This window comes from Tenrec ecaudatus, chromosome 8 (genome assembly GCF_050624435.1).
Source record: "Tenrec ecaudatus isolate mTenEca1 chromosome 8, mTenEca1.hap1, whole genome shotgun sequence".
Lineage (NCBI taxonomy): Eukaryota > Metazoa > Chordata > Mammalia > Afrosoricida > Tenrecidae > Tenrec > Tenrec ecaudatus.
In genome coordinates, this window is record NC_134537.1 from 52,091,990 (window position 1) to 52,103,560 (window position 11,571).

Below are 11,571 nucleotides of genomic sequence, written 5' to 3' on the forward strand. Positions count from 1 at the left end.
CATAAATCCTGGGATGAGGTCCAGGCACTTTGGTAGGGGCCCGACACAACTCAGTAATGCATATGGCAACCAGCTAAAAAGGAGGAGAAAAGAGATGGAAGAAAAAAGGGGAAAAACATGAGGGTGATAGGGAAAAGTAACTAATACACCCACAGGGAGGGTATTGTTTATGTCTCCACAGAAAAGGGAGAGAGGGACCAGACCCCATCACAGAGCACCAAGCCTTGAGAGCAATACACTGGCATGGAGTAGTGAGCTAACAGAGCAGATGATGGGGTTGGATCAAAGCCAAACTATGTTGACCTCCTCCCAGAAGAAAGCAATACAGAGGGAAGCACTGTAGATATAGCTTGGGGAGAGGCAGATCTGTCTAGACCACACGAGAGTGAAATAAAAGGGAGAGAGAGAAAACAAAAAACACCTCAGCATGGCTCATCAAGCCACAGGAATGACATCCCTGGTCAGAGCAGCCAAAGTTTTGTTTTTTGTTTTTGTTTTCCTTTTGTCCTATGCCTATTCATATAAGATAGTCAGGATTAACGATCCTGATGAGAAAACAAAGGGATTGGTGTTTCCAGGGGAATATGGGAGATAAGCGGGGCGGGGAGAAGGAGTGGGGAGCAAACAAACTCAGGGATGAAGGAATAAGGATCTAAAGTTGATGGTGGGAAGGGTGTACAATGCCTAATGGGGTTTAATCAAGTGCAATGTGTCTGAGAAGAAATACTGAGAACCAAATTGAGGGTGAGCATGATAGTAGGACAGGAGGAAGGTGAAAGAAAATAGAGGAATGAAATAGGAGGCAAAGCTATCTATAGAGGTATAGCTACAGGCATGTACATATGTAGATTTACTAATTTATAATGAAAGGACTAGAGACCAATGTACACATACTGATGTTAAATATTATAATAGCAGACAAAATGTGGACTTCTACTCAAGGTCTCCCTTAACACAAGAACAATTTGTCTTACCAGCCTGGCACTCTTTGATACTCACCTACCTGACACGATCACCAAAGACAAAATGGGTGCATAAGCAAATGTGGTGAAGAGAGCCAATGGTGCCTGACTATCAAAAGATACTTCATCTAGTGTCTTAAAGGCTTAAAGATAAACAAGCAGGGAAGCAAATAAGCTCCATGGAAGAAGCACACCAGCCTGTGTGATCACGAGGTGTAGAAGGGGTCATGTATCAGTTATCAAAAGATCCCAAACAAACAACTACATTGATGCGAATGAGGGGGGGTTGGATTGGAGACACAGAGCCCATCTGTAGATAATTGGATATCCCCACGTGGAAGGGTTATAAGGAAGGGATGATTCAACCAAGGTGCAGTTATAGCACTGAGGAAACACACATCATTCCTCTAATTCCTGAATGCTTCCTACCCCCAACTATCATGATCCGGTTCTACATTACAAATCTGTTTAGACCAAAGAAAACACATTCTACAGATAAGAGCTTTTGCACATGGAATGCAGGACAGATAAATACCTCAGGAACAGTAGTGAGAGTAGCAATAGCATAAAGTTAGGGGGATGGTTGGGGAGAAAGGGGAAACCATTACAAGATTGGATCTATGCCTCCCACCCCACCCACAAAGCGGACCAATAACAGAAATGTGGGTGAAGGGAGAAAACAGAGAGTGTAAAATGTGAAATAATAATAATATATAATTGATCAAATATTCATGAGGGTGTAAGTGTGGTGGAGGGAGGGGAGAAAGGGAGGGTTGATACCAAAGGATCAAATAGAAAATGTTTTTGATGATGACAACATATGTACAAATATACTTCATATGATTGATGTATGGAATGTTACAAAAGCTGTAAGAGCCCCCAATAAAATAATTTTTTAAAACATTTTATTAGGGGCTCATACACCTCTTATCACAATCTATACATATACATACATCAGTTGTATAAAGCACATCTGTACTTTCTTTGCCCTAATCATTTTCTTTTCTTCTTTTTTAAAAAATATTTTTATTGGGGCTCATAAGGCTCTTATCACAGTCTGTACATACATCAATTGAGCAAAGCACCCTTATACATTCATTGCACTCGTCATTCTCATAATTCACCTTCCACTTGGGTTCCTGGAATCAGCTCGGTTTCCCTTTTTTCCCCCCATCCCCCTCCCTCCCCATCCCACCCCTGGTCCCTTGATAGTTTATAAATAATTATTTTATCTTATCTTACACTCCCCGGCGTCTCCCCTCACCCGCCTCCCCATTGCCCATCTCCCAGAGAGGATGTTACACATAGATCTCCGAGATCAGTTCTCCCTTTCTACACCCCCTTCCCTCCTGGTGTCGCCACTCCCACCGCTGGTGTTGAGGGGTTCGTCTGTCCTAGATTCCCTGTGCCTCCAGATCCCCACTGCACCGCTGTACATCCTCTGGTATAACCAAGTCCGCAAGGCAAGGTAGAATTGGGGTCATGATGATTGGGAGGGGAGGAAGCGTTCAGGAACTAGAGGAAGGTTTTGAGTTTCATTGTTGCTACAATTTTTTAAAAAAGAATAGCAGTTCAACATATGTTTGACTTTTAAACTGCATGCTGACTTGACAGTTCACATATTTATAATGTCTTTCTCAACACCTGAAATCAATCTATTCATTTTTAAGCTGTGTTGGAGGTGCAGTGGGGTAAAGTGTTGGGTGGTAGCTGAAAAGTGAGTGGTGCAAATTCACCTGCTGTTCTAAGTGCAGATTTCCTAGTTCTACTCTGTCACTATGAGTCAGATTCAACTTAATGACAGTGGATTTCATTTCTTACTACATATTTTTGCAGGGTTTTAAATTCATTCTCTACAACAAACATACCACCTTCCCACAAAGCCGGAAACGTGGAGGGTTTTTGTTTGTTTGTTTTGATAAATAAAACCAAACATTTATTTACACCAAAAAATTCCAACATTGGATCTTTCACATATGAAGAACAAAATATTATATATAAACACATAGCAAGGGGTGGGGCGGCAGGGCTGGAAGCGAGTCCTGTTTCCCCACAAGCAGAAGTCTACCCTTTCAGCTTCAATGGTGGCTCTGCTCCTGCCTCTCCAGTCACATTTACAAGTCATTTCACTGGATGATGGGATGTGAGAGGGGAAGGCAAGGGAAGGGAGGAGGAGGAGGTGGTAGAAAGCGTAAAATATAACCCAGTGTGGCCATATCTCCTTTTAGCTCTTAGCATAAAACCTACGGAGATAATGTTTCTTATGTAAAAAAGGAATTATGTCTAGCAATGAAGTAAATGTCAAATGGCCTCATCAAATAAAACAGAGGGGACATTTTTTGCCTCCCTTCCTGCCAGCTACAGCGCTCACAGTGTGCTGGGCCATGGGAGGTAGAGGGAAGGCACGATATAGTTACACTGGTATTCCAAACTAAATCGATGAGTTGAAGTTCAGGCTAGAGAAGTAAGAGGATTCAAACTGAACAGAAGATGTTATTTAGGGTCTGTCCGAACTCTGGGTAGATTTTCAATATGTTAATGTAACCAAGATACTTGTCTGTCCGCTCAATTCACTGAAGCTCTACTGAAGGTAAGTGATCAAGAGAGGAGCAGTACAATGCTCCTAATCGGGGACCCTCCAGAAACCTAGAGTCAACAGAAATTTTATTCCTCTCTGCCTCTCTATCTTCCTGTTTCCCAAACACCTATTCTGCTCATTTTCCTCCGTTAGTGGATCGACTTCTCTTTCTTCTTTCCAAACCTGCTAACCCTGCTGTTGTTCAGAGACTCATCTCTTTCACTCAGTTATCTCATGGGTCACCTATTGATCTTCTTGCCAATCGCTCCACTGTTTTAGCTGCCCTCTCATAGCTCCACGGTCAATACTGAAGCCATATCGTGTTGTCAAAACTTTATTGCATTCTTTCCTATTTTTTAAATCCCTTCTATTGCTTCCAGAATAAAATTTAAACTTCTCTTCATAAAGTATAAACTATCAGTTATCTGATACTTTATTTCCTTGTTGAGTATTATTGCATGCCATGCCCACCCTGATGTCCCTACTCTAGTGATCACTAACTACGTTCTTAATCATGCTTTGAGGCATTCCTTGCCCTTAGTCTATCCCCAATCCTCCTGCTTATCTTCATCTAGCCAACATGGCCCGTACTTTGCTGCTGTTAAGTACCATTGAGTCTCTTTGAATCAGAATGAACAACAGAAGAAAATGCTGCCTGGTCTTGCACCATCCTCAGACTTGTTCTTATGTTATAGCTCATTGTTGCAGCCACTGTGTAAATCCATCTTACCAAGAGCTTTCCTCTTTTTCACTTCTCCTTTACTCTTCCCAAGCATGAAGCAAAGTCTACCTATCCTTTCATTGTACTTTAGAGTCATCTGCATCTTATCTAGGAAGTTTTTCTGTATTTCCATTAGACTTAGTTGTCCTTTGAGGTAATTACATAATATGGTGCAAACAAATACAGAATAACTTGGAGTGAATCAATGGAGTCTTGTCTGGCAATCAGGTCAGATCCTGATAACACCTCCTTGTGGGCATGGTCTTCTCCTGAAGATTCTGGGAACTTCCTCTCTTCCTCGAGGGATGTGGGTCACACACACTCTCTCTCTGCCTTCACTCTCCTTTTGAACAGCCATATGGAGCCACACTGATGGCAACCAGAGTCCGGGAGATGCTTCTACTGCTTCTCTGGATGTGTTTCTCTTGTCAACCCGGACTAACAAATCCCTCTTAGCTCTTACATATCCTATACCCATCTTTAACACAAATCTTCCTTATCACATATACTTAAATGTGTGAGTCTCCAAAATCTGTATCCTAGGAGAGGTTATGCATAATATTGCACATTTATCTTTTATCTTCAGTGTCCAGGACACTTGAAAGCATATAGTAAACATTCAACAAAAGTTTGTTGAACTAGTCAAAAATGAAAAGAGAGTGAAAGAAAGCCAAGAAATTGATCTGTGGGGAAAAAATGCCGGGTTTTACAAACTACCCCTAGACACATTCATGATCTCAATAGCATTTATCCAGTGCCTACCACAATACCCTTATAGCTTTATTACAAAACTATGACTTGGGACCATTACCTGTTATTCACAAATCTGTCTCCCCACTGGACTATAAACAATTCAAGATCAAAATGTTTTTTATTATAACTGTCTTCCCAGTACAGTTACTCTGTACTGACATAGGACAAATTACAAGCTACAATATGGTTTACATACGCCAAAGTTCTCTTTCCCTTTGCATTTTCCTGGCAACAAGAGGGCGAATCTATTCTATTATCAGCCACTTTTGAATTAGGAGCTGCTCTGATACCATTAGGAGGATTTCAATTCATGCTACCCCGCTCCTGAGTGATAGGATCAGACACTATCATTTCTACAGAGGTGGCCTCAGAATCTTGATCACCCCTGAATCTGTCACAGCTCAGCAGGTGGCTGTGCACACGACTAAGGAGTGACATCCATGTTTGACACTAAAGGTCTAGTCACTTCTCAGTAGCACATTCTAACCCATGATTACATAATTAATATCCTAACACAGATCACTCACTGACATGCAATATGCTACAATTCCAGACGTTGCCACTTATGACTCAATCTTTGCAGGATTCATTAGGTTTAGTTGCTCAGAAAATCTGCTTAATTTCCAGTTATGCCCTATCCTGTAGGCAAAAAATTATAATCTGTAACAATTACATAGTTCACTTGTTTAATGGAAAGAGATTTGTCATAATTCTCTTGCTAAAAATGACTTCACCTCCAGGAAGTGCACTACAAATGTCCGACAAATTCTGGCTGTCTTCTGGGAGCAGCTGGGATCCCTGAAGTAGCCCGGTGGGTGGAAATCACTTGGTTCTGACTGACTTCTAGCTGTGAGGTGCAGGGTGGGGAGAGGAGTGTCCAACTGAAGCACCACTGAGAAACCCAGCTTCCTTTCTCGACCAGGGAATCCCTCATTTAAGAGTGCTTTATGTGGAAAGGCCCTTGTGCTGAAGAAAGAATTCATTACAAAGTAAGTTTGGATGACATTAAAACAAAAAGTAAATACAAGGGTAAGTAAAAAAGTCTCTGTCTCTATGCTGCTCTTAATAACTCAGTAGCTATTAGATAAAGCTATACTATACACAAATATCGATTTCTTAACAACAAATAAATGCTGATTCCTTAAATAGATTAATTTGGCAGTTATCAAGGTTATAATTGAAACACATGTTGAAGGGAAACGAATGATTCCATAACAGCATGTATATGTCTATGTATTATGTACATATATATGTAGCAGTATTAAACAAAGTTTTAATATTCAAATTCTTTCAAATTTTGAATTATCTGAGAGGATGATATAATATGCAGCACTTCTCAAACCAACCTTCCTCTAGAAATCCCTCTCCCTTTTGTTTGAGGCCAATGAGTAAGACATATTCAAAAAGTCATCCTTGGAAAATCCATGCAATAAACTCCTCCGATAATATTCAAAAGGCAACATGTATGCAAATATAGCACCGCCCCCATTGAATAGATGTTTTAACAAAAATAAAGCTCTTTTGACCCAAAACAAATGAATAAAAAACAACAACTCTTTCATGCATCCATTCATGTATCCAATGTTTCCTAAACAGCATGTATGAGAGGACTTCAAAAGGTCATGACAAAATAGTATGAAAAGGTAATGGGAAATTTTCAGGAGCCTTTCGAAGCTCTTCAAATGTGCCCAGATGGATTTGTCATTGGAAAGTAATTTATGTTATATTCTTCAAAAGTATCCTCTAAATAAAACAACAACAAAAAAAGATTTCTGTGCATGTGATTCATTAAAAAAAAAATCGCTCCCCATGGAAATTGTAAGTGGAAGCAGAGGAAGAGACACAAGGAAAGTAATGGAGGCAAAAAAGGACCTGGCTCAGGGCAAGGTTGCTCTCCGAGTAGCGTCAGCTTTGTCAGACAGGAGAACTCTGGAGCAAACATATGGTTAGGTTTCTCGAAGGTAAGAGAATCTTTTGATATTTCTATAGCAGTCCACCACTGGTTGAGTCTCTAAAGGGTGAAGTATAAAGTCAACTGTCAAAGACTTTCACCTCCCTTGGCGGTCTCTGAAAAAGGGCTGCAGCAGGTACTGGATGTGGGAAAAGAACACATAGTGTGTTAGTCCGAGTAGACTAGAGAAACAAATCCAGGGAGACTCATACGTGTGTAAGAAAGGGCTTTAGATACAAGAGCAATTGAACATTGAGAAAACATCCCAGACAGGCCCAGATCAAGTCCATAAGTCTACTATTAGCCCATATAAAGTCCTCTTCAGACTCACAAAACATACGCAATGACACCAAATGCAGGAAGATCATAGGCCAGGGGGTGGAAAGTCTGGTAGATTCAGGGGTGGTAGAAGCATCTTAGCACTGGCAGGGACCTCCATGTGGCTCCTTCTTCTCCAGGGCTCTAAGGTAGCTCCATGTGTCTTGCCAACAGGAATGTCTTGCAGGGAGTGACTGTGTGCCCTGACCTCAGAGAGCTATTTATCTTCTTAGCACCTCCAGATGAGGTCATCAAGCTGTGACTTGATTGACAGGGTAAACTCCACCCCTTCACTCTTAAGTCTCGAGTTGTCACCAGATTATGTAACTACTACACCCAGGGAAGAGGTTCAGAGGTGCATAAAAATTGTAAAAACAACAACAAAAAGAAACTGAGTTGTTGCAGGTAGAACATTGACTATACCAGATACTGGGATATAAAATGTATAAGCCTCATGCAAAATCTTTATTTGTTCTTCATTTCCTCACACATTATTTCTCAAAACCGGTCTGCTTTGAAGTGCCATTCATTTTGTTCTTCGGCTTCTTGCCACTTCCACTCTGCTACCCAAAAGTCAATTCACAGAGGACAAGTGTTCTCAATTATTTCCACACCACAATTGTCTCTTCTGTTCCATACAACCTACATATTACTTCCTATGTCCTCTTCCTAAAGTCCTGTCTATGAAAGTGTCTTCTGGTCCGTAGAACACAATCTGATACACAGTAAGTGATTAATAAGTTTTGTTGTAGAAATGAATCATGATTTAACAAGTAGAAACATGGAAGAGGTCATACTACTTTTCAAAAGCCTTGAATAACACCTTGTTGGAGAAGGTAATATGTTTTCTTTTATTAGATCACACGCTCTGATGATGAAATGCTAGGTTTCACATCCAAAGGGATTTCATATCCCTAACTTATAAAGGAGGCATTCAGTGAATTGACACATGCACAACACGTAGAGGACAAAATATCTCCGTCATTTTCCCAAGTAAACAAGAGCAAGCCAACACAAACACACAGTTGCCAACAGTTCTTTAGTGTAGTTCTTTGGCTCTTAAATTTATTTCGTCATCCTCCATATGTGTGATAGCCTATCCAAATTGCAGGTCTAATTTTTAAGTATATTCTGCATGCTGAAATATTCTTTATGTCATACCATATTTTTATTCTCTCAATTTTAAATAGTTTCCTCCCATTTCTCTGTATAGCTATCATCCTCCCCAGCACCAGCCATGCCTCATTTTTCCCCATAACTCCTTGGAATATGGTGGTGATGTTAAGTATTGGACTGCTAACTGTAAGCTCAGCAATTCAAACCCATCTGTTTCTCCCTGTGAGAAAGACTAGACTACTTAATTATGTAAAACTTTGCAGCCTCAGAAACCCTGGGCTCATTGTAAGTTGGAATTAATTTCATAGTAGTGACTTTGAATGTTTTGGTTTACTACATAACTAATATTTTGATCAGCATAAAGCAATATATATGAGAACTGAGTCTTTATCTCCTAGATTCCCATACTTTCCTAGCACAGTGCCTTGCAGATAGCAGGTTCTCAGGGGAAGGAGAAGGATGTGTGTGTGTTTGGGCGGTGGGGGATGAATTATACACAAAGAAATAAACATGTGGATGAAGAGGTTTGTATACAGTCTAATGAAGCACTTTCTTAATCACTCTGGCAGCTAAGGAACAAAACTAAAACACGCAAAATTTTAGTGACATTTTTTGCCAGTAAAAGAGACCTGAGGTAACTATATTTCCAGAATAACTATATTTCTAAAGTTCTATAGTCATCAGAAGGCCAAAATTAATAATTCAGTTTGAGTACCCCACAATTTTTAGGAGGCCAAAATAAACTAATTTAATTCCATTAGCCTTACTCAGAAACCTGTAGAACACCATCACACCATGTTTAAGCAACTAGATTGTTAGGAGGAGGTGGCTGTCTAAAACCCACATGGCTATTTGTCTTTCAGATAAAGTCATTCATGAAATTGGCTTTCAGACAGCAAGAGACCCACCAAATCAAATTTCTGTCCACAGAACATTTGCCAAGAGAATGTCTGGGGAAATTCCCCTTCACTAAGCAAAACACTAGAGATATCTAGCCTCTTAAGTAATCAGGTAGGTGATGCGAAAGGGAAAAAAAGGCAGTTAGCTATTCCAGCACACCTGAGCAAACTAGCTACACTGACCTGTGACAGAGGCTGTGTGTCCCCCTCCTTATCTTAGAAGCTTTTGAAGTCACTGTCTATCACCTCAAATTTGCCTCTAACATACATGCACTCCCCTCACATGTGTACAGAACAGCTTTTGGAAAAGAAAAAGGTAAAAACAAGCAATCAATGGAGAAATTAAAAGATAACAAAAGGAATCTCCTCTTGGTTGCTGATGCTACCTAGACTTTGTAAAATATTTTTTTCTCATCTGATATGCTTCATTTAAAAAAGTCATATGTGGGACAACATCATATCTAAACCCAATGTTTATTCATTTACTCACCTAAAATTTTTGATTATCTGTTAAGCACCAGGTAATTTTCAGCTGCTGAGAATGCAATTGTGAATAAAACAGTAAGAATTCTTATTTCAAAGATCTTATTCTAGATTTAGGAGAGAGGAGAGGGGAAGAAACAGGGGGAAAAGCTATGAACTCAAAATCTCATTTATGATGATTACATGACAACTTATGGACATTGATTAGGCAGACATAGAAAATCTGTTTACAGTGTTCCCAATTACATATGAATGAAAAGAAATCCACTGCACCTGAAGAGTTAAAAACACTCCTTCAAAAGATACCATGGAAGGACTGTAGACTATTAAATTAATGAATCAGGGAAAATTGGAACTTCTCAAAATAAAATGAACTTCTCAAAATAAAATGAAATACATAAAGATTGATAACTTAGACATTACTGAGCTGAGTTGGACTCATTGCCACTGTCAATTTCAACTGATAGCAAGGTAAGACTGGGTAAAACTGCCCCTGTAGGTTTCTGAGAGCATAGCTATTTACAGAAATAGACAGCCTCATCTTTCTCCCTGGAAGTGGCTGGTGATTTCAAGCTGCTGACCTTTTGATTAGCAGCTCAATGAATGACCACTATACCACAAGGGCTCCTGGTATTAGTCATTTTGAATCAGACAGTCATGTGTTATACAAAACTAGAAATAGCTAATTTAAGAGGAATAGTGTCATATTCATCATCAAAAAGAATGTTTCAAGAGATACCTTGATATACAACTGTAGGTAAATGGACAATATCTTTACACTTAACAAAAAAACAGATAATAGAATTATATTCTAATATATAAAAAACACTAAAACAAATGATGAAGAAATTTAGGAATGCTATAAATATCTTCCATCTGAAATTGATCAAATGTTTAATCAAGATACAGTTATAATTACTGGCAACTGGAATGTAGCAGTAAGATATGACAAAATAATTTATAAATTATCAAGGATTCATGAAGGATGGGGTAGCAGGTAGGGAGGGGAGAAATGAGCAGCTGATGCCAAGAGCTTAAGTGGAGAGCAAATGTTTTGAGAATGATGAGGGTAACAAAATGTACAAGTGTGCCTGACACAATTGATGATGTATGGATTGTGTTAAGAGTTGTATGAGCCCCCAATAAAATGATTATAAAACAACAAAGAGGAAGTGTCAGTAGTTGGAAACTACAGGTTCAGAAGGTAGCTTGGGCAATTCAGGGGTCGCAGGAGTGCTCTGATTCTCCCATCTGTGCGGGACTTACTCTTCACCATGTTGAGCATAGACTAAGGGCAAAGACCATGACCAACAAGAAATGCCCTAGCGCACAACATCCAATGTGTTTGCCACGTTTGACCAGTCACAGATTCAGGAGTCCAACATAATTGATCAGAATCAAGATGGCTTCATTGACAAGGAAGATTTGCATGGTATGCTCACCTTGGTGGGGAAAAATCCAGCTGATGAATATCTGGACGCCATGATGAATGAGTGTCCAGGTCCCATCAATGTCACCGTGTTCCTTACAATGTTTGGAGAAGGAATGATGCAAATCAGAACTGCTCTTGTGTTCTTGGATGAAGAAGCTACTGGGACCTTTCAGGAAGATGACCTTAGAGAGCTGCTGAAAATAATGGGAGATGGGTTCATGGATGAGAATTTGGATGAGTTGTACAGAGAAGTACCTATTTATTGACCAAAGGGGAATTTCCATGACATTGAATTCACGCGCATCCTTAAACATGGAGCAAAAGACAAGGATGACTGAAAGAACATCAAGTTCCAGTC

General features: G+C 39.8%; 1 pseudogene; it reads right to left on the reverse strand.

Moving 5' to 3' along the window:
• LOC142455395 (forkhead box protein M1 pseudogene) overlaps nucleotides 1–11,265 on the reverse strand; it is a 103,956-nt pseudogene extending 92,691 nt beyond the window's left edge.
• Nucleotides 11,266–11,571: the final 306 nt, after the last annotated feature.